The 20,588-nt window shown below is 40.6% G+C and overlaps 1 long non-coding RNA gene and 1 pseudogene across 1 annotated transcript in view; one reads left to right on the forward strand and one right to left on the reverse strand.

Annotated features, from left to right (window-relative positions):
• LOC141425727 (uncharacterized) overlaps positions 1 to 20,588 on the forward strand; it is a 457,749-nt gene that overhangs the window by 18,275 nt on the left and 418,886 nt on the right. The gene's annotated exons all lie outside the window — the stretch shown is intronic.
• LOC109702422 (trans-acting T-cell-specific transcription factor GATA-3 pseudogene) lies at positions 5,797 to 12,669 on the reverse strand (annotated as a pseudogene).

Here is a 20,588-nt window from a genome sequence, read left to right on the forward strand (position 1 = left end):
ATGATTCCTACCAGGCCAATGAGCTTACAATGCCTGTTTGCCCTTTGAATCAAGCTTTTCAAATTTCAGCATTCTATTTTTAAGTCTATTCATCCTTTGTATTAGCTTCCCATTAATACCACAAAATGACTGAGGTAATTAACTTAAAGAGAGAAAAGATTTATTTCAACTCATGGTTTGAAGAGTCCAGCCCAAGATTAAGTGGCCTCGTTACTGTGGACTCTGATTAGTGACATGTCAGGCAGGAGTGTGTGGCAGAGCCAGACTGCTCACCTCATGACCCAGGAAGCAAAGACAGGAAGAGTCTTTCAGAATCCCATAATCCCTGTCAAGGGTATGCCCCCAATGTCCTAAGGCCTTACCACAGAGCCCCACCCAATAAAGGTCCACTGCCACCCTGATGAACCAGCCTTTAACAGACAGGCATTTGGTGGAACACTACCCATATTCAAATGATAGTATGGCTTCATAGGAAAGAACTCATACCCACTGGAAATCCTCTGCATGTAAGACAGGTTTGACCATTTTAAGAAACAGCTGACTGCTGCATTTAAATTTTTGTTGTTGTTTTGTCTTCAAATCAGCAAGTCAGTTTCTCAATCTACAAGTCACCTTTGGAAATAAGCCCACATACCTCTCAAGCCCAAAAAAGGTGGGAAGGGGGGAGAAATGGGGGGAGCTGTTGGGTAGGAAAATGTGGACTGGTTAAGGAATTAGAGCTCCCTATGAAACCCAGCAGTGTTTTGATGGGGGAAGAGAACAGAGCACAAGGAAGTAAAAAATTGTGTTCAGTTAGGAAGACAGTACAGTTTACAGAGAGGGGGATGCCAATATGTTCTAGGGGGAAGTAGCTGAAATACAGTTAAAAGTTATGAAACTGAGGAAATCATACAGTAAGTTGAAAAGATGGTATGTAAATAATACTGTAATAAAGTTTATTTTAAAACATAAAATTTGAAAAGATGGAAAATGCTCTCCGGTGTCCCTTGGGTGAAACTATGAAGCTGTCCCACCTATCTTGAGAGCCCTCCTGGGAACTAGACATAGACTGTCAATGTGCCATCCCCATCTATCATCTTATGACCTTAAATCAGCCAGCAACACTCAGATAGCTAAACCCACTACCCTAGTCCACTCAGACTTCTATTAAAAAACAGTCATAAAGTGAGTGACTAATAAACAATAGAAACTTATTTCCCACAGTCCAGAGGCTTGGAATTCTAAGATTAACTCACCAGCAGACTCAGTGTTTGCTGCATTTCCACTTTCGCATCAATGGCACCTTCTATGTAACTGTCCTCACATAGTGGGAGACTAGCTAGCTCTACGGAGTCTCTTTTATAAGGAGGCTAATCTTAACTTAATCTTAGGTGACTTAAATGCTTCCTGACAGCCCCAACTGCTAAGACTATTACCATGGAGGTTAGGACCTCAACATATATTTTGAGGGAGCACATTCAGATCATAGCAGCACCAATGTGGTACCTCAGCAGTAGCTGGTAGGGTGACCCTCCAGGAAGATGCCTGGCTCTGGTGGGATCTTGATGAAATGGCTCAAAGCTACAAAGAATTCATGTTCATAAGCAATGAAAACATGCCTCCAACACATGGTAAGTCCTGCAGCACTTGCAAGGTTGTGAGAAGTGACCGTCTTGTGTCTATGAGGGGGTCCCAGAAAACTGATCTCAGTCCTTGAGTAATACATACAGTGGTTCCACTTGTGAATTTTTGACTTTATGATGGTGTGAAACTCTACTCATACAACTGTCTGGTACTCAATAACTTACATGCAATTTTCAATACTTTATTTTTACTTTGTGATAGATGAAGTTGTGGGTTAATGTAAGTGTTCTGAGCACCTTTAAGACAGGCTAAGTTAAGCTATGGTGTTTGGTAGATTAGGTACATTAAGTGCATTTTCAATTATCAGCCACAGGTGGGTGAGATGGACTGCAATAAACCCAAGAGCCCATGTAGCACCCTCATCCTGTGCAGCGTAGTTTGTAAGGGCAGAGTGTGCAGTCTGACCCCTCTCCAGCCTTTCCACAAGAGGCCATTTGCCAAAGTTACTTCTATAAGCTCAAGAGTGTTTCTGTTGGTAAGTTCTTCCAGCCAGAGCCACTTCTTCCTAGAGTAGTTAATACAAATGACTATTTATGCTTTAAAAGGTGCAGCTGTCCCAGTGGGAAGTGAAACCTGCAACAGTTCAGGGTGAGTAATGAAGCAGCTAGGTGGTACAGGGAGAAGCAATCTGTGTACAGTCCCAGCTTTCACATTGGCAACTCTGCACCTTATAATCCCTTTAAGAGCCTTTTCAAAATGTCTTTCCAGAAATTAACTTGGCCAAAGTGAAAAATGATTAGTCTAGTTCACTTTAAAAAAAGAAAAACCTTGAGTTTTCTGTTACTACAAAAGACGCTTAGTTTGCTGACCATGAACTATACTGTCCTAACTTCAAGGGTAAAGTTAGACTATAAAAAATAAAAATTGATCATTCAGGGAGGGGCTGACATAGAAAAGCTGAGCACAGCAGCCTTCAGTCCTTTCTTCACAGAATGAGGCCTCTCTTCCAGGAGGCGAAGTGGCGCCAGGTTTTACACTGGATCAAATCCCCAATCCTACCTACATGGCACACGTTTGTCTCTGTTCTTTCAAATGCAGTTAATTGTTTGAGAGCATACACCAACTGTACCAATGGAGACAGATGGCCATATTGTTTCTTAGGAACAGATCAGAAATACTACCTTCCCCTCTCTCTTTTTATGTGATGCGAGAGTAGATGATCTTCAATTTTCATTTTCGTTTTTTCTTTCACAAAATTGAAGTTTTCCATTCTTTTTACTATTACTCCATTCCTGTTGCCTAACAATTGGGTTTGGTTCCATGACTTCGCTGTGTGCTGTTACCCACCTGTGGCTCTGCCCACCCTGCCTCGCTTTCCCTCGAGTGTGAATAAACTGTCAAAGCTGACGTTACAGCTTTCACAGCTGTCTCCTCCGCACCAGCTTAAGGCATTCCCCTCCTGCAGCAATCCTTTCCTTGTTTACACGCTGTGGGTACGTTGCGTCAGTCACCACCTTCCAGGCTTTCAGAGAAGACAACTCCACACAAAACCAGTTCCCATCCACAGAGACTGAGCTGCAAGAGTTTCGGCTCCATATGTAAAAACTTAGCCCCGCCCCCAAGGCCTGACACTTTAATTTGCCTCATTCCGGTGTTCCAAAACTCGTCAGAAAAACGTGTGTTGGGAGACTACAGGTGGGTCACATGTGGCGGTTGTCTCAGTGACACTCAGGACTCCGGTCAGAGCCTAATCCTAAGTCTGTTGAAACAAACCACGAACGTGCTACTCTTGATAAGCCTCCCTGAAATACTGAACATTCAAGTTTTCTTTAACTTACATTCACCTTCTTCCCAAAAGAGAAAAAGAAGAAAAACCTCATGGATTTCTGTTGCGATAACACCCACTCACACACCACCCAGTGGCTTCCTTCTGTCACCACAAAGAGTCAAGAAAGGGATCCCACCCTTTCCCATGCCCACCTCAAGAAAAAAAAAATTAATGAAGAAAGAAATATACCTCAGTTGACAGGATTCCACCTTTAGGGTGTCTTCAGCTTCGTCTTACCTGTTGAGTGCAACTTTTCTAAGCGAGCTCGCAAGGCGTGACAGCAGAAGTGTGTGGCTGTGCCTGTGGTATGCTCTTTCTAGCATGTTGCAACTTTATTTTTAATAAATCCATAGGTGATATGAATGTAAAGGTAACTGTGTATGCTTTAAACATGACAATGAAAATTCAAAATGTAGCTTCCATACTTGTGCATAATTCTAAAGTATTTTATTTTTATCAGTGCCAAATAGCTTTTTGTACAGGCTTCAGTCCATTTTTCTGAAGTGTGCTGTTTTTTTAATGAAAATAACGATAATCTTTTCACAGCCCATGAAACTGCCGTTTACACATTGCAACTTTTTAAACTTACCATATTTTTCAGAATAGCTTTTTTGGAGGGAGGAAATTCCCCACTTGCTAAAAGATACTGAACTGCTCTTTGGGCTCTTACAATTAGGTCCTCCGATTTTATATAAATTTAGTCTGTAGCTTTTCAGGTTCCTCACTAGAGTTGGTTGTACATACAGAATATAAATGGTCCTCAGATTCTTTTAAAAAATGTCTACATTTTTCCACTAATACGAACTTTGGGGAAATACTGTTCATGCATACTTTCACCATTAAATTGAGAGAGTCTTCAGCTTCTCCTAGTTAATGTGAACCCTTTGTTTTTATTATACTTGGGGAGAGGGTATAGTAAGACAATTGTTGCCTAAGTCAAGCAGCCACCTCTGAATGTTAACTTTTAAATGTCAAAATTTGCTAAACCATACATCTGGGAAGTAAGATTGCAATAAGCTTAAATTTAGGTGGTGACTTAAAAAGAAGAAGATTCTGGGATTTGTTATATTGAAACTCTATTAAGAGAAATTGGTAATACTTTATGTATTTGATCAGCTGAATGGATACCAATGACAATGTGTGGAAATTTTTCTTAAAATTTGTTTATGTATTATTTTGGTCCATTTCTCTGTGGCATTTGGTGCAATAAACCTTTTGGATTTATCTTGAACATTTTTAAAAAAAGTGCATTTTCAATTGATAATATTTTTGATTTACAATTCTTACAATCAGTATGTAACCCCATTGTAAGCTGAGGAGCACCTGTAATTAGAATAGTTTGGAGATGAAGAGATAGGCGAGGTATAATTCTGCTGGACTCTTCATGGTTTGCTTGGAGGACACACTAAACAACAGGCTGAAAGAAGCACGTGCTCTGAAGTGCAATACCATATATCAAAATGCGAGCACATAAGGGATATGAAGGACTATGCAGGGCTCAAGAAGGGAGCATGTGAGGGAACCCTTGAAAGTCCATTATTTCCCCAGGTAAGCTCCCAAAGTAGTAACTAATTCTAACTTCTATAATCAGCAGTTAATTTGGCCTATTCTTGAACTTTATGTAAATAGAATCATCCTGTCATGCTGTTGTGTACTCTTTTGTGTTAGGTGTGTTTCATGCAACACATACTTTGTGAGATTCATACAAGTGTGTGAGGTAGTTCTTTCTTTTTCTCAATTCTGATTGGATGTATATCACAATTTTCCCTTTTCTGATGGTGGGCACTTAGATCCCACTTGGGAACAATTATGGCAAAAACTACTGTCAATATCCTTGAGTATGTCTTTTGTTGATTGTATTACATACTTCTTTCCTTCGATATTAGGTGTTTATAAGTATTGCTGTTTCCAAAATGGCTTATCCATTTACACTAGCTCTAGTCATTTACATCAGCTCTGGTTGTTTTTATCCTCACTAACACTTAAAATTCTCAGTCTTAGTTTCAGTTGTTGTGGTGGGTGTATAGTTAGACCTTTCTGTGGTTTTAATTCGTATTTTTCTGAGAAGCCAGGAGGCATAACTTCTTTTCATATGTTTATCAGATATTTGTTTATTCTCTTTTGTGAAGAGCTTATTTAAATCTTTGCCCATTTTTTAATATTGTACTGTTTTTTTCTTTATTGATTTGTAAGATTTCTTTATATATTCAAATATGTGTCCTTTGTTGGATATAATGTTCCAAATACCTTTTTCCAGTAAATGGTTGCTTTTTTATTTTCTTAATGGTATTTTTTATTTTTTAATTTTTTTAAGTCAACTTAACATAATCTAGTTTATTCAACTGAAAATTGAGAAAGAAGGAAAACATTAAAACCAAAAAAAAAAAAAAAGCAGTTCTTAATACTAGCAGTAAATAAATTTGTACAATTCAGTCTGTATAATACGATGAAATAAATCTACATCTTTTCTTATTTTGGAGCTTTGGATTGTACATACAAACAATTACAGAGACTTGTTCACAAAGCATGTAGGCCTAGAAATGACATTCCAAAGCCTCACTGGCAATTTGTGTGCCCGGACCTGTATTTCCTTCCAGAATCCACAGCTTTTAATGATTTGCCTACAACTTTTTTTTTCTTTTTTTTTTCTATTTTCTTTAAAAAAAATTTTTTTTTCTTTTAATGCATCAAACAACTGTGGCCAGTGAGAGGAAACAAAACTGGCAGGTTGTCCATTTGATATCAGACCTACTTCCTTCTGAATTTCCATACTTTCCTTCCCATATTCCTTAAAATTGTTGGCATTCTTCATGCCTTTCTTACAGCTACCCAGGTGCAATGAAGTCTTCCTCAAATGTACAGTATTTCTTACAATATAAGTTATATGCAATGTTCAGCGATTTTTTTTTTCACAGCACTAGCTACCCTGTTAAATAGGGAATGTGAGTCTGAATGGCTTTTTCACAAATGCAATCCAGATTCGGTGGTTGGAACACAGACACCACCGTGAGCTCCTTTGCAAAAGTGGCAAACATCCTTTTGCTTTCTGCCTTCAAAAACAAATATCCATCACATGTAGGCTTCATGATACTGCTCCTGCAAAAAAATGCAAGTAGAAGGGGTCGAGGGACTCTCTCTCTCTCTCTCTCTGTCTCTCTCTCTTGCTCGGAGACATGTGCACCTTGAGCAGGGCTCACTCTAACCCATGGCGGTGACCATACTGGAAGGGTGGTGAGGTCCGAAGGAGAGGCCAGACGGTGGGTGCATGGGCGTGGGCGTGGTCAGCATGTGGCTGGAGTGGCTGAAAGGGGAGATGTGGCTGAAGGATGACATGTGTCTGGACAGGGCGGCCGGGTTGAACGAGCTGCTCTTGGGGAAGTCCTCCAGCGTGTCGTGCACCTTTTCGCACTTTTTGGATTTGCTAGACATTTTTCGATTTCTGGTCTGGATGCCTTCCTTCTTCATAGTCAGGGATCTGTTAATATTGTGCAGCTTGTAGTACAGTCCACAGGCATTGCACACAGGGTCCCCATTGGCGTTCCTCCTCCACAGCGTGGTAGTGGTGGTCTGACAGTTCGCACAGGACGTCCCTGCCCTTCTTGCTGCCGACAGCCATCGCTTAGGCTTGATGAGCGGCCGATTCTGTCCGTTCATTTTATGGTAGAGCCCGCAGGCATTGCAAAGGTAGTGCCTAGTGCCATCCCTCCGCCACAGTGGGGTTGAGGTCGCCCCGCAGTTCACACGCTCCCTGCCTTCTGTGCTGGATCGTGCCTTGGGCCTGGACTTACATCCGAACCCGGTGGGTGAGCCCCTCAGCAGGCTACTGGGTGGGAAGAGTCCGGAGCTGTACTCGGGCACGTAGGGCGGGTAGGTAGTGATCGGGTGTGGGCAGACGACGACGCCCCTCCCAGGGTGGTCATGCTGCCGCGGGAGTGTGTCACCTCCAGCTTCATGCTGTCGGGCAGCGGCACCTAGTACTTGAGGCACTCTTTCTCATCCTGCCGGGCCGAACCAGCCGAGGCCGAGCCCGGGGTGGACAGCGACGGGTCCGGGGAGACATCCTTCGGCGGGGTGGGCGGGAAGGTGAAGAGGTGCGGGCTGGAGTGACCCGCTGCCAGCGAAGAGGATGAGGCCGGGGGATAGACGGACAGTGGCCCGGGGGAGCCGTGGTGGATGGACGTCTTGGAGAAGGGGCTGAGATTCCAGGGCGAGGCGGTGTGGTGGCTGCCCAGGGCTTTGCCGCCATCCAGCGAGGGCAGGGATCCGTGCAGCAGAGGCGGGCGGCACACCTGGCTCCCGTGGTGGGTCGGAGGGTACCTCTGTCTCTTAATGGTATTTTTTAAAATTCTACTAAAGAACAGAGTTCTTTTAAATAAGTTGTGTTGATGAATTTTTTCTTGTATGGTTAGTACTTTGCTGCATTGTTTCACAAAACTGTGAATACCCTGAAATCATAATGATATTTTCTTCTGAAATTTTTATTTTATCATTAGCATTGAGCACTATGATCTGTATGAAGTTAATTTTGTGTATACTGAGAAGAATAAATCAATGGTTTTTAAAATATATGAATATATAATTGTTCCAGCAAAAATTATTTGAAAGGCCATCCTTCTCCTAGATTGTGGTAGTGCTTTCATTAGAAAAATAAAGTGACTATATAAGTGTAGCTATGTTTCTGATTTTCTATTTCATTCATTGGTCTATTTCTCTATCCTCTTGCTTATATAAAATTTTAATATCATAGCTTTTTAGTGAGTTTTGAAGACTAGTACTTATGCCCTTTAACTTTATTTTCTTTCAAAATATTCTTGGCAATTCTAATTCCTTGCATTTCCACAAAAAATTTTAGAATCAACTATTTAATCTCCAATGGAAATTTTGATTGAGATGTGTTGAATCTGTAGATCAATTTGCAAATAATTGACATCTTAACAATCTTGAATTTTCCAATTCATGAACATGGTTTATCTTTCTATTGATTTAGGAATGGAGATTGGTTCAACAGATTTCAATGTAACAGTATTGAAAATGTTTTACTAAATTTATACTCATTTTTAGCTACTACTCTAAATGCATTTTCCAATTGTTTATTGTTAGTACACAGAAGAACAATTTTCATATACTGTCCTTGTCTTCAATGGCCACGACAAAATCCATCTTTAATTCTAGTAATCTGTGAAAAATGAAAGTTTTGCTTCTTCCTATCTTTACACGTTGGATTTATTGTCCTTGCCTTACTGCATTGGTGAGGACTCTCAAGTCAATATTGAATAAACTTTTCCCCTTGTTTCTCATTGTGAATATAAACCTGTGCTTTCTGAGAAATAGGAATATTTAAGAACAAATGGTTTTCTGAGGCAGGAATTTGAAGTGGTGGCAAGATCAGAAAGGACTCATATTTGTGATTAATATGGTTTTAGGGAACTTCAGTAGTGACTGTGGAAGGATGAGGAAAAGTTTTCAGAGTTTATTTTGAAAGTCTCTGTCTCTTGAAAGAAATAATTTTAGGTCTCATATGAGTTACAAAGTCTGATCATGGATGTATTGAGAAATTGTAAAACTGTTGAATAAGGAAATTGATCAGAAGATGAATGGGAAGTGAAGTGGCTCAGTGGCACAGTTCCTGAATAGCACACACAAGGGGCTGAGTTCAATCCAAAAAATGTGTGTGTGGGTGGTGGGGTGGGGAATGGGACTGTAGCAGGGAGGAGGGTCAGAAAAGAAACAGACAGGCTGTGTTCTGACGAGACAGGGAGAACGGATGGCAAAGAGAAAGATAAAACTTAAAGAATTGAAACATGAAGGTCATATAGCACTGGGGAAATGAAATAGCCAGTGAAATCACATGCAGCCACAAGTGGGTTGAGCTTTGCTTTTTACTTCTGTAACCTGCTTGCAAGGGTACATAAGGTGAGACCCCTTTGTTCTCAGGGCTCAGCCTTTGGACACGAGTCTGCTGGGTCTGTGCTGACACAATAAACATTGCTTCCTGATAAACTGCCTCAGTGTCCTGTAACTCAGCTTGAGATTCCTGCAACAGGACCTCTAAAGAATGTAAGAGAAAATCAAGAAATAACTTCATAACAACTAAAAAATATTCAGACAAACAATGCATCTTCCAAAGAAAAAGTTGAACAGTTAGCATTATGAGTTGCCTGTAGAGGAATGCATGATCACTCAGAAGGTTTTTTTAGAATTTTTTTCAGAATGTTTCAAACATGCACACACACACACACACACACACACACAGAGAGAGAGAGAGAGAGAGAGAGAGAGAGAGACTTTTAGATTCATTATAGTTCAGAGAACAAATGGAGTCAGAGGTAGACCTCTCCTCTTTGACAGTGCACTGAGAAAAGCATTGGTGAGAAGACACCATCTCCAGGAATGGTGGATCCTCCTGTGCTGAATTGTATTAATGAGTAACAACGGTTATTTATAGGAGCATCCACTATTCCCATCTAGCAGAGGGGCTTCTGCAGACCTGCTTCATAACCCATCTCCCAATTAAATGTGTGCCTAACCTGTCAGCAAAGCAACACTTGCCACCATTAATGAAAGCTTATTGAGTTTGTTACTTAATTATAGCGACAATATAGGTCCAACTCAGTTGAAGCACTGTTGGGGAGTGACTTGGATGTCAATTTCATTTATCTTTAATTTGCTGGCTCTTGAAGTATCAAAATTTGATACACCTGGAAAACTTTAAAGCTAAGTCCTTCAGAAAGTAAAATAAATCTGGTGATACTAATTTTGATATTGTTTCATTTAATCCAATGTACCCAAAAGATTATCATTGTAATATGCAATCCATATGAGGTATTTTACATTCTTTTTTCTAATATTAAGTCTTCGAAATCCAGTATTTTGTACAATTAATGATCTAAACATTATCATTTGATTAAGGGAGTGATTATTAGATTCTTTCATTACCAAAGTGTACTTTCATGTTTATATCAACAAAAAAATTTGGGGCTCATACTTTAGCATCATGTAAATATCCTCTTCCCTAACCAACTTTTACCTACTGATTTTAACAAGCATTGATGATGTTTTCCTAAAACGGTTATTATAATAGTTAGAAAATAATGACTCTAATTCCATTATTCCATTTACATCCACTGCCTAACATTCTTCTGTAAAAAGCTTTATATTTTCCTTTTCCCTTTCTTGAGGATTGCTGTGGCTTATGGATGTTTATTACCTGGTGTGTTAGCATGAATCAGTTCTTTTATTTTTTTTAAAGCTTCTTTAGACATTTGCCTAAAAACTAAGACTCCACAATCTACTTTAAAGTAAGTACCAGTAACATTTCAGAACAGGAATATTTCACATTCTATTCCATGTGGCTATGAACACGTGATTTTTTTTGAAAGTATTTTTATTTTTTTATTATTTTATTATTCATATGTGCATACAAGGCTTGGGTCATTTCTCCCCCCTGCCCCCACCCCCTCCCTTACCACCCACTCTGTCCCCTCCCTCTCCCCCCTACCCCCTCAATACCCAGCAGAAACTATTTTGCCCTTATTTCTAATTTTGTTATAGAGAGAGTATAAGCCATAATAGGAAGGAACAAGAGTTTTTGCTGGTCGAGATAAGGATAGCTATGCAGGGAGTTGACTCACATTAATTTCCTGTGCGTGTGTGTTACCGTCTAGGTTAATTCTTTTTGATCTAACCTTTTCTCTAGTTCCTGGTCCCCTTTTCCTATTGGCCTCAGTTGCTTTTAAGGTATCTGCTTTAGTTTCTCTGCATTAAGGGCAACAAATGCTAGCTAATTTTTTAGGTGTCTTACCTATCCTCACCCCTCCCTTGTGTGCTCTCGCTTTTATCATGTGCTCAAAGTCCAATCCCATTGTTGTGTTTGCCCTTGATCTAATGTCCACATATGAGGGAGAACATACGATTTTTGGTCTTTTGGGCTAGGCTAGCCTCACTCAGAATGATGTTCTCCAATTCCATCCATTTACCAGGGAATGATAACATTTCGTTCTTCTTTATGGCTGCATAAAATTCCATTGTGAACACGTGATTTTTAAAAGTTCATTTCTTATATCAACATTGGCAAGGATTCTTTCTTCTTTTTTTATCCAGAAGGTAAAAATGAATTGTAGCTTCTGTCTAAATAACAGAAAGGTTATTTATTTTATAAATAAAACAACTTGTACTGGGTAGCAATAGCCTGCCACCTGTCTTCTCTCTGTGGCTGGGAGTCTCCCACCAGGAGTTCCATCAACCAACATTGTAAAGAAGATTATAATCTGTCAGTCATATACTGACTCATGCTATTTTGTTTCCTCTGTGTTTCCCTATGGGAAAAATTTCACCCTTTCTTTAAACACAAACCTACTCCCCACAATAATAAATGAAGACATTTATCTAATTTTGTTTTAAAAGAAGAAAAGCAGGAAGCTTAAAAGTTCTTTTCCTTTTACAAAACAAGCCATGCCTTTCCCATTGGCTGCTGAGCTCATTCAACATCAGGGCATCTTTCACTTCACACGTTCACCAGATGAGTATGTCTGGGAAGCTGACCTTCCCTCTGTGCCTCCATCAAGTGTGTTTCTCCCTCAGGAAAGCCCCTGGACATGGTTAAGACAGGGTGGGCTTGTCCTTCTCCTGGGCTAGGCTTGCTTTGTACCTGACGGCATGGCAAACAAAGCAATCCAGGTCAGCAGTGACTCCATAACCCTCCCTGGATCTCACAGCTACTTGCTTATGTGGCTGCATCTTATCTAACAGGAGCTTTAGGTTTCTCTATAGTACAAATTCACCTCAACCAAGATTTCTGCAGATGTGGGACAAGTTTGGAATCTCCAGCATGCAGGATGGGCATATTGGCAGGAAAGGTGACCTAATGGCATCCTCTGCTTGCACTTCTATGCATGTTAGGCACAGCTACAGACTTTCTTTTCCATTCTTTTTAAAACAGAGCAGGATGAAATTTCTGTCCCTGTTAAGGGATAGAAATGCAACACCAGTTACAAATGCAAGCCTTGCATGCAACTAAAAAAATTTCTAGCAGGTATATTTAAAAAGTAAAAAGAAATTAAGTATAAATATATAGTTTTATTAATTAAATACATAAAAATATATTTGTAACATGTAATCAATATTAAAGTTCATTAATCAATATTAAAATTTATGCTTTTAATGCTATACTTTTGAAATCTGGTATATATTTTATGTTCACAGCCATCTCACTTCAGAGCTGCCACATTTCTAGGGCTTGGTGGCCCCATGCAGCTAGTGGCAATGACATTGAACTGCATAGGTCTAGATGGTGGGTAAAAGTAAGAAGTATTTTCCTCTGTAGAGGGAGTACCTGCATGTTCTTTATTTGTTCCAGCTGATGACAGTTGACCAGGTGCAACTTTTTATTACATTCCACTAACAACTGGTTAGTGCTCTCAGAACCAGAGTAACCATAGCACTTACTCAAGGTTGAGGAATCTTACTGTCTCATGGTACTTTTGCTGGGTGGTGGCCACCTTTGTTTAAACTGTAGATCTGGCTTGGGTCAATAGACAATGTTTACGCTTTTAGTGTTGATGGCAATGCCTGATGTTATTTAGATTAGATTAGATTTATATTAGATTATTTATAGGTTTGCTTTGTTTGCAGGATGCCCATGTAAGTAATTTCAATAGACTCAGATTCCCTAGCACACATGAGACCTGTGGAGCTTGTGTGGTCAAAGGTGTGTGAACCCAGGTCACTAGAAGATTATCTTTCTTTCAGCCTCCCAGCATGAGCAGCCCTTGAGACACTCAGAATCAACCAACTGAGTAAAAAGACACTTGCTTTTTGTGGAAGTTTGTCAAGGGAGCAAAATGTCAAGGAGTCTCTGCAGCATTTAATTTACCTGGTGGTTTCTGCAGGATCAACCAGTTGGCACCATGAAAGTCTTCCAGAAGGAAACATGCGTGGATGAATATATTTATTTGGCCTATATAGGTATCTGTAACTTGTCTTAGGTGGTAAGATGAAGTACATATTTTGTGATTATATGGGTAGAGTGTCTTGCCTTGCTCTGGTTCACTGTATTTAGAATGAGTTTAGTTAGGGTAACAATATTCTTAATGAAGACCTGTTCTGATCTTTGCTATTACCTATTGCAATATGCTCAGAGCCACTGCCCTGCCTCATTAAGTATTGCACGATGGACTCCATGGATCACAGGCAGAAGAAACAGTGCCTTCCAAAGTGTTCAGCAGCCAGAAAAGCATGCTTTAAAGTCATACTAATCCTATAGGTAGAGCCCCTTAGCAGAGTTTCTTTCTTATTTTTCTTTATCCCCTATGGCCTTTACCACAAATGACAGCTTGCTGCTGCACAACAAAGCCTGAGGGCTCATTTTCCCTCCTTTTGAAATAATCAAACTTGGGGGCCTTTAACTTGTCAAAATTGACTCTGCCGCTCTTCCCTGTGTTCACTGTGGCACCATTATCATGAGCACTACCATCGGTTAGAGATATAATACTTGGGGTCTGCAGAAATAAGCTCTCAGTGTGATTCCCAGGGGACAATTCACTGGAATGTTCTCCTTGGTAATTACCCATTGATGGGTGTCCCCCCTCCTGTGTGTGGCTGGCAATATCAGGGCCAGGCCTTCTCTGTAATAGGTACTGTGGGAAGGCAGGCGCCAAAAATGTGGAACCTCTGGCTGTCCTTCTAACAAGCTGCAGCACACCATCAACTCTGGATTCTCAGGAGAATGTATACCAGGAAGGTGAAAACTGGTGGCTGCAAAACTCCTGATTGGACACCACGGTTCAGCTTTCCCTCTCTAGGAGCCCTGTTATGAATATGCTGGTGGTTCAAAATAACCCTCGGCAGAGCAACAAGCCCAACATGTTCTGTTACTCTCTGATAATCTCACACTGCTGGGGAACTAGAGTCCCCTTGGTTACGGTGGGGTTGGTGAACATATCACAAAAAGGCTCATTGGGAATGGCTTTGAAATGCCAAACTTCCCAATTTTCAAAACTTTACCAGTCACTTGCTGCACAACATTTATTCCCACAGCACACCAAGCCCCTGCCATGGCTTTGTGAACTTGGAGGAGAAAGTTGGTAAATCTTAGCCTACATTAGATCATAAGCACTAGTTTTGCACCAGCCCTTGGGAGTAGGACAGAAAAACATGTCCATTAGTGCGAATACAGTTTGGTCTTTTGAAGATCAAAATTATGTTTTTGAGTGTCTGCAAAATTATCATAATTAACATGTGCATGTGCTTTATCTTCTTCCTAAACGTAACAACTTGTGAGGTCATCATTGGGCACCATCTCACCAGCCTTTGCAATGGTGGTGTAAGGAGATAGCATTTACTCAGCACCCCCAGAGAGGAATTCTTCAATTCCAGAGGCAAGAGTAAATCATGCAACTTTAGAGAACCAATCCTGAAGGGAGATTCTTCAGAGAAAGAAGTTGACTGTAATGCTAGCATAAATCACCGCACAGGTTATTCCAATCCAGTGGTAGCCCTGTGGCTCTCCTCTTGGAAGCTGACAAAGGAGACATGGAGGAAAATCATCAAATTCATGACCATTCTGCCTCCATTGATCACAGCAGGCAGAGCATGTAGAAATGTCCCCCTGGTAGATCTGACTGGAAACCAGCCAGGATGGCGAGATAGAATGATGCTTCCTTGCGAAGGTGTTCCTTGGAGAGTGAAAGCCACTGAAGCCAGGTAGAAAAGAGAGAGAAAGGGATCAATGTGTTTTCTAAGAAAGTCACCCTCATGCATATGCACTTGAAAAGTTATGCATATATGTCCATCTTTACAGTATAGAATACAACCAATTTCAGAATCTATGCATTCTTCTAATATCAGTGCCATAAATGTCTATGGTCAAACCACTTTTCAGATCACTGTAAAATCTCTCCTCTCAGCAGGCACAATTGGGTTGACCTGTGATATCTCAGAGTTGTCACAAGACCTTCCTGTTTCTGATTCTGAAACATTTTTTAAAATGAGGTTTATCATGGTGTGTGGTGACTCACGCCTATAATCCTTGCTACTCAAAAGGAGGAGATCAGTAGTTTGAGGTGGTGGGAGGTGAAGATATTTTGAAAGACCTATCTCAACCAGTGGCTGGTTTCCATGGTGCACGCCTGTCGTCCTACCAATGGCAGGAAGCACAAATAGGAGGGTCATGGTCTAGGCTGGCTTGGGCGTAAAGCAAGACCCTATCTCAAAAACAACCAATGCAAAAAGGGCTGGGGGCATGGCTCAACTGGTAGAGCGGCTGTCTAGCAAGTGCAAGGCCCCGAGTTCAACTCCAGTATGGCCAAAAACTTAAATAAATAAAAGTAAAGGTACATAGCCCATATTCTCTATAAAACTAAAACCCTGTGGAAATTTGTTTAGCTTTAGGAATAAAAATGTAAGGAGTTGGTCAGCTGTTGGAAGCTCCCTGGGCATCAGGCTCTGAGCAGTTTCTTGCCATAGGCATGCCCGCTCTAACACACTCAGCCCAGACTGAACTGTGGTGATAAACAATGGCAAGGACCATCGCTGGTAAGTGCATTTCAATGTCAGTGAGCATTGGTCCCCAATCCCCCCTCAGCTTCATGTTGAGGAGGTGTCTGGTGAAGAAGGTGTGCAGCCTGGTGTCTTGTATATATTCAGAGTACTTGCGGTTTCCAAAGCCAGAAACACTTCCTTTACAAAATAGCCATCTACAGCATCTTCCAATTAATATATGCAATTAATGTCCGGTGTATTTTCCTAACTCTCGGTTTATCCTGATTATTCGTCTGTCACCCTCTCTCAAGTCATCAATGCTGTCAGCATCTGCTGACTCTCCAGATGATGTCCATAATGACAGAAAAACAGAAGCATCAAGGACAATAAGCATGAACAGATCCTACTAAGACTCTAGTGTAGGACCTATGGCTGTCTACAGAAAAAAAAAAGCTAGTAACAGTAAATAGTTGATCACATTCTTAGTTCAATTGAGAGGACCACAAAAAGGGGTTGCTAAAAATAGACATGGAGGTACACTTTAGATATATCCCAAAGACAACTGCCCACAGCCATTTAGTACCACCTGTCATCCTGATTTCTGGGAAGCACTAGCAAAATATCAGCTATACATCTTAGTCAGCATGACTCAGTGAAATCAAACCGATCAGTTATCGACAAATCAGCTTAAACAGCTCTGCTTTCCTTAAAAGAAAGTTAATGTCTAATAGCTCATCACAAAAATGGCCAAAATTCTTCTCCATTGCACTTTATAAGCAGCTGTCTTACTGTGAGGCCTCTTACCACTTTTGGTTCGAGCGCTCCAGGTTCCCCAACTGTTCTTTGTATGCCCAATGAGTTTCTGTGATTTTAAAAGTTGACCTGGTTTTATTTTTGACAAACCACACATTCATATTTCTTTGAGGAAACATGCTGCTGAAAGCATTTACCACTGTCTTTTCTTGAAAGCTAATCTTTGTGACACTGTGTTTCCATGGTGCCTCTCTGAAGAGCTGAGGACAGGAAGAAAAAGTTTAGGTCCCTTGTTCTGTGCTGATGCATTTGTGACTGCATTGGTGTTTATTGTCATGATAGCCATGGCATTTGCCACAGGCATGAGGTAACCTAGCACCGTCCTCATGCTTGTCCTTCTCTTATAAGAGAAGGTCTTCTAAAAGGAAGACCCCTGGGCCTTGTAGAGAACCTCTGTCTGCACCACAATATTCTGCCTTTCTTTGGGCATTGATTAAGAGTGCAGTCTCCACACTATTGCTGTTCACAAGGTGCTGACCCTTGTGATGGACTCTGAGTATGAAGAACAGATGCTCATGTACAGTGTGTCCTCTTACTCTTTCTAGGTCTTTATAAGTGTACCCTTTTATTCTTTACCACCATTATGTTATTTCCATTAACCTATCACTGATAAATGCCATCATGCACTGCAACAAGGACTTCCACAGCAGTCTGCACTTGTGTGAGGACAATGGGCTGTTTACAGCCATTCTTGACAATTGTATATGATAGAAACTTCCAAGCCTTGCTCTGTTCCCCAGTCTGTGCAAACTCATGGTGACTGTCCCCATACTCCAGGGTTCTGTAAAGGAGATGATTTGGAATGCCCAAATAAAATATGTGGTCATTTCAAAGCTGTGAAAAATTCACATAGGATTCTCAGATTCTTTAAAAAGGAACACATTTAATATCTCACAATTGCTCCTGCCTACTGTGGTCTCCCTTTGTCAGCTCCTGCATGTATCTCAGAGTCCCATGTTTCAAATGTCCTGACTTAGGATGGGGAGACTGCACAAACCATCTCTCTATGCCTCAGGAAGTCTGGGAAACCCTCTGCTGAAGAACTATGCATGTGATTTAGAGATCTTGCTCTTCTAGGGTCTGAGGCTCTATGGTAGGAAAAAATTAACCAGTGTCTTTGGCTCAGTCATCTTAGACATGTCCTTCCTAGACACTATCCTTTCACATCATCTGCCATAGTCTTAATAACCTGTGCGTCTAACTTTACTTCCATTACTGTAAGCATCTAAGTATTTCCTTAAAGATGGATGGCAATCTTGCTATGTTAACCCTACAGTGATTTTTAATTTTTGTTGTTATATGAAAGGGGAGATGTGCATTACTATACTGTCAATAATGACCAAAATCATCAAGGATCAGGGATAGGAACATTGAGTTTGAGTTTATAAGGATTTTGTACTTTTAAAAAATATGATATATTTTCCATATGATGATTTATTTTAAAATAGTATAAATAGATGATCTATATCCATGTGCAGGTTAACAAAAACTACATTTTAAGAGAGATGAGTCATCATTTGGAGGAAAAGTAATCAGAAATGCACATTGCATATGTGGGTGGTGTTGCCAGAAAAAACATTGGCTCTTGTGTAGGGCAAGAGATCAATTTGAGCATCTCATGTAGTAAGAAATAGTAAAGTTCATTAGGAAAGGAATTTAGTGTAACAGTGATCCTGGAGTGTTGCTTCCAAGTTTGTGTCCTGGCATAGTCAATAATTGAAGATGCCGGACCAGGAGTTAAGAGTTAAGGCAAGCACAAAGTTTACTGAAAGGATAGCAAAGCACCCTGAAGGATGGGACTTAGTGAAAGAGCTAAGCTAAGAGCTTAGTGAATGGCTGAAGTCTAAGAGGTAATAAAGGGTTCTGCTTGACTTAGGCCCCCCACTCTACTTTGAAGCTGCATCTATAATTGGCTGCTTTACTTAACTTTTCGTTGACCCCATCCTCATCAGACTGGGCTTTCCAGGAGGGCCTTGTTAGTTCATTCTGTCCTTGAAACTTGCCATATACATTTTATGACTATTGTTATCTTCCTTAAGGGGTTCATATTTTATCTTTTTAGGTGTTTGTCTTTATGGATGCTTTCTGTCTCCTTTATCTAAGGCAAAGTTACTTCTGCCATTTGTTTCCTTTACATTCCCAGAGCCATTTCTGCCATTTATTCCCCCTCACTGTTTATTCTCCTCACAACAGGATAAGAGTTGGGAGAAAAGGGAGAATAGCTCCTGCTCCTTAAGCAGGAAATGGGAGTAGAGACTCAAAATGGTGGTCTCCATCTTAGTCTTGTACTTTTCTAGAGCTGGGGTAATACAGTGGTCAAAGACAATGGTTCTGGGTGACCCACATGGCTGCTAAAACAGGGAGGGGTCGTCCAGGCCTACCCAAAACTCAGGGACAATTGGTGTGTTTTAGGACTTTCATCTGCCATGCATGATATCCTCAACCATCCACGGATTCTAGAAGCTTGGTGACATCTCTAAGAGAGAAAGGTGGATACAGAGAGCCCTGGAACACAGACAGTCTGTTTTTGTAAATTAAAGATAAAAAAGGAGACAGGGGTGGGTGGGCTAGCTGTTTGAGGTTTTACTTTCTTGTTTCATTGTCTGCATCTGGTCCTTTAAATATTTATAAAAATAATATAATTTTTCCGTCTCTTCATCTGTCTATCCTGACTCTTCTATCACTCATGGCTAATTGCTACCTAACAGATGGCGGACACTTCAAATGTTATCGCAATCTACACCAGAAGCAAGGCGTGTGAGAAATAATTTTTTTTTATTAATGAATGAGTGGTGTTCTAACTATGTGGTCAGGAAGAAAGATTTTTACATAAGGGAAGTGCAACAATTCAGAAAGTCCTGCAGCCCAGCATCTTCAGAGAGATGTCAAAATCAAATTCCTTTTGGTCCTCTTTTTCCTTGCTTCATAGACGTCCATGTCTTCTCTATCTGATTACACATCTTCAGAATGCTGTGACAACAGTCTCAGACTGAAGTTTCCAGAAAGGCCCTTGTTGAGGTGCCTAGGGACAAAGAGCAGACCTTAAAGAAACAAGTTATAGGACCATTCTGTGCCTGCATGCTACCTGTGGCAAAATTTGATCAAAGACTTGCTTTTATAGAAATGTACCATTGGAGTAAAAAATTGTAGGTAAAGAGCCCTGAATCCTCCATGTCCTCTCAGCATCAGTGGGTGCTCATATTTCCAAAAGAAGTAAACAATCACCAAAGGACAAATTAGCTTGGGTGCATTTGCAACACATGTGTTTTGGGGTTCATTTGCATTATTAACCACACTGACCTCTATGGCACTGAGAGGGAGGATGCAGGTATCTAAGACAGAGGAATGAATATGGTAGTGAATTCTAACGTCACTCACTTTTTTCCAAACTCATGTGCAAAATAAAAAAGGCTCAAATTGCACAAATCAGAAAAGTTTGTTTAACTCAAAGTGTCATTCATTCCAACAGCAGCATTCCCACAGGGAGAGGAGCGGTTTCAGATGTTCGGCTAAAGCCTTAACCTGCTGCTGGCTGCTTATATCTTTTGTGACTGGAAGGGCAGCAGGATCAGAGACTACACTTTCCCTGTTTGCTTGATGATGAAATAGAAAAGTCACTCTACATTACCTTGGGAGGTATATACCTTTTCATACAGTTCATATACAACAGAACAGATGACTTTCACAATTAAAACTCTGGGACACCAGAATGGGCTCTGTGCTAGAGAGAAAAGAAATGTTCAACAGCTTTCTGGGTCATCCCATTCATGAAGAGAATTAATTACCCTTAGAATAATGGCAACTCAGATCTATTCTTCCCAGCCAGGAGGTCCATCCAGCAGTTTAGTGAACCCAGTTTCTTACATCTTCATTATTCTTTCCCTAAACTGGTTACCTGCTGTGGTTT

The sequence above is a fragment of the Castor canadensis genome, chromosome 1 (assembly GCF_047511655.1).
Source record: "Castor canadensis chromosome 1, mCasCan1.hap1v2, whole genome shotgun sequence".
Lineage (NCBI taxonomy): Eukaryota > Metazoa > Chordata > Mammalia > Rodentia > Castoridae > Castor > Castor canadensis.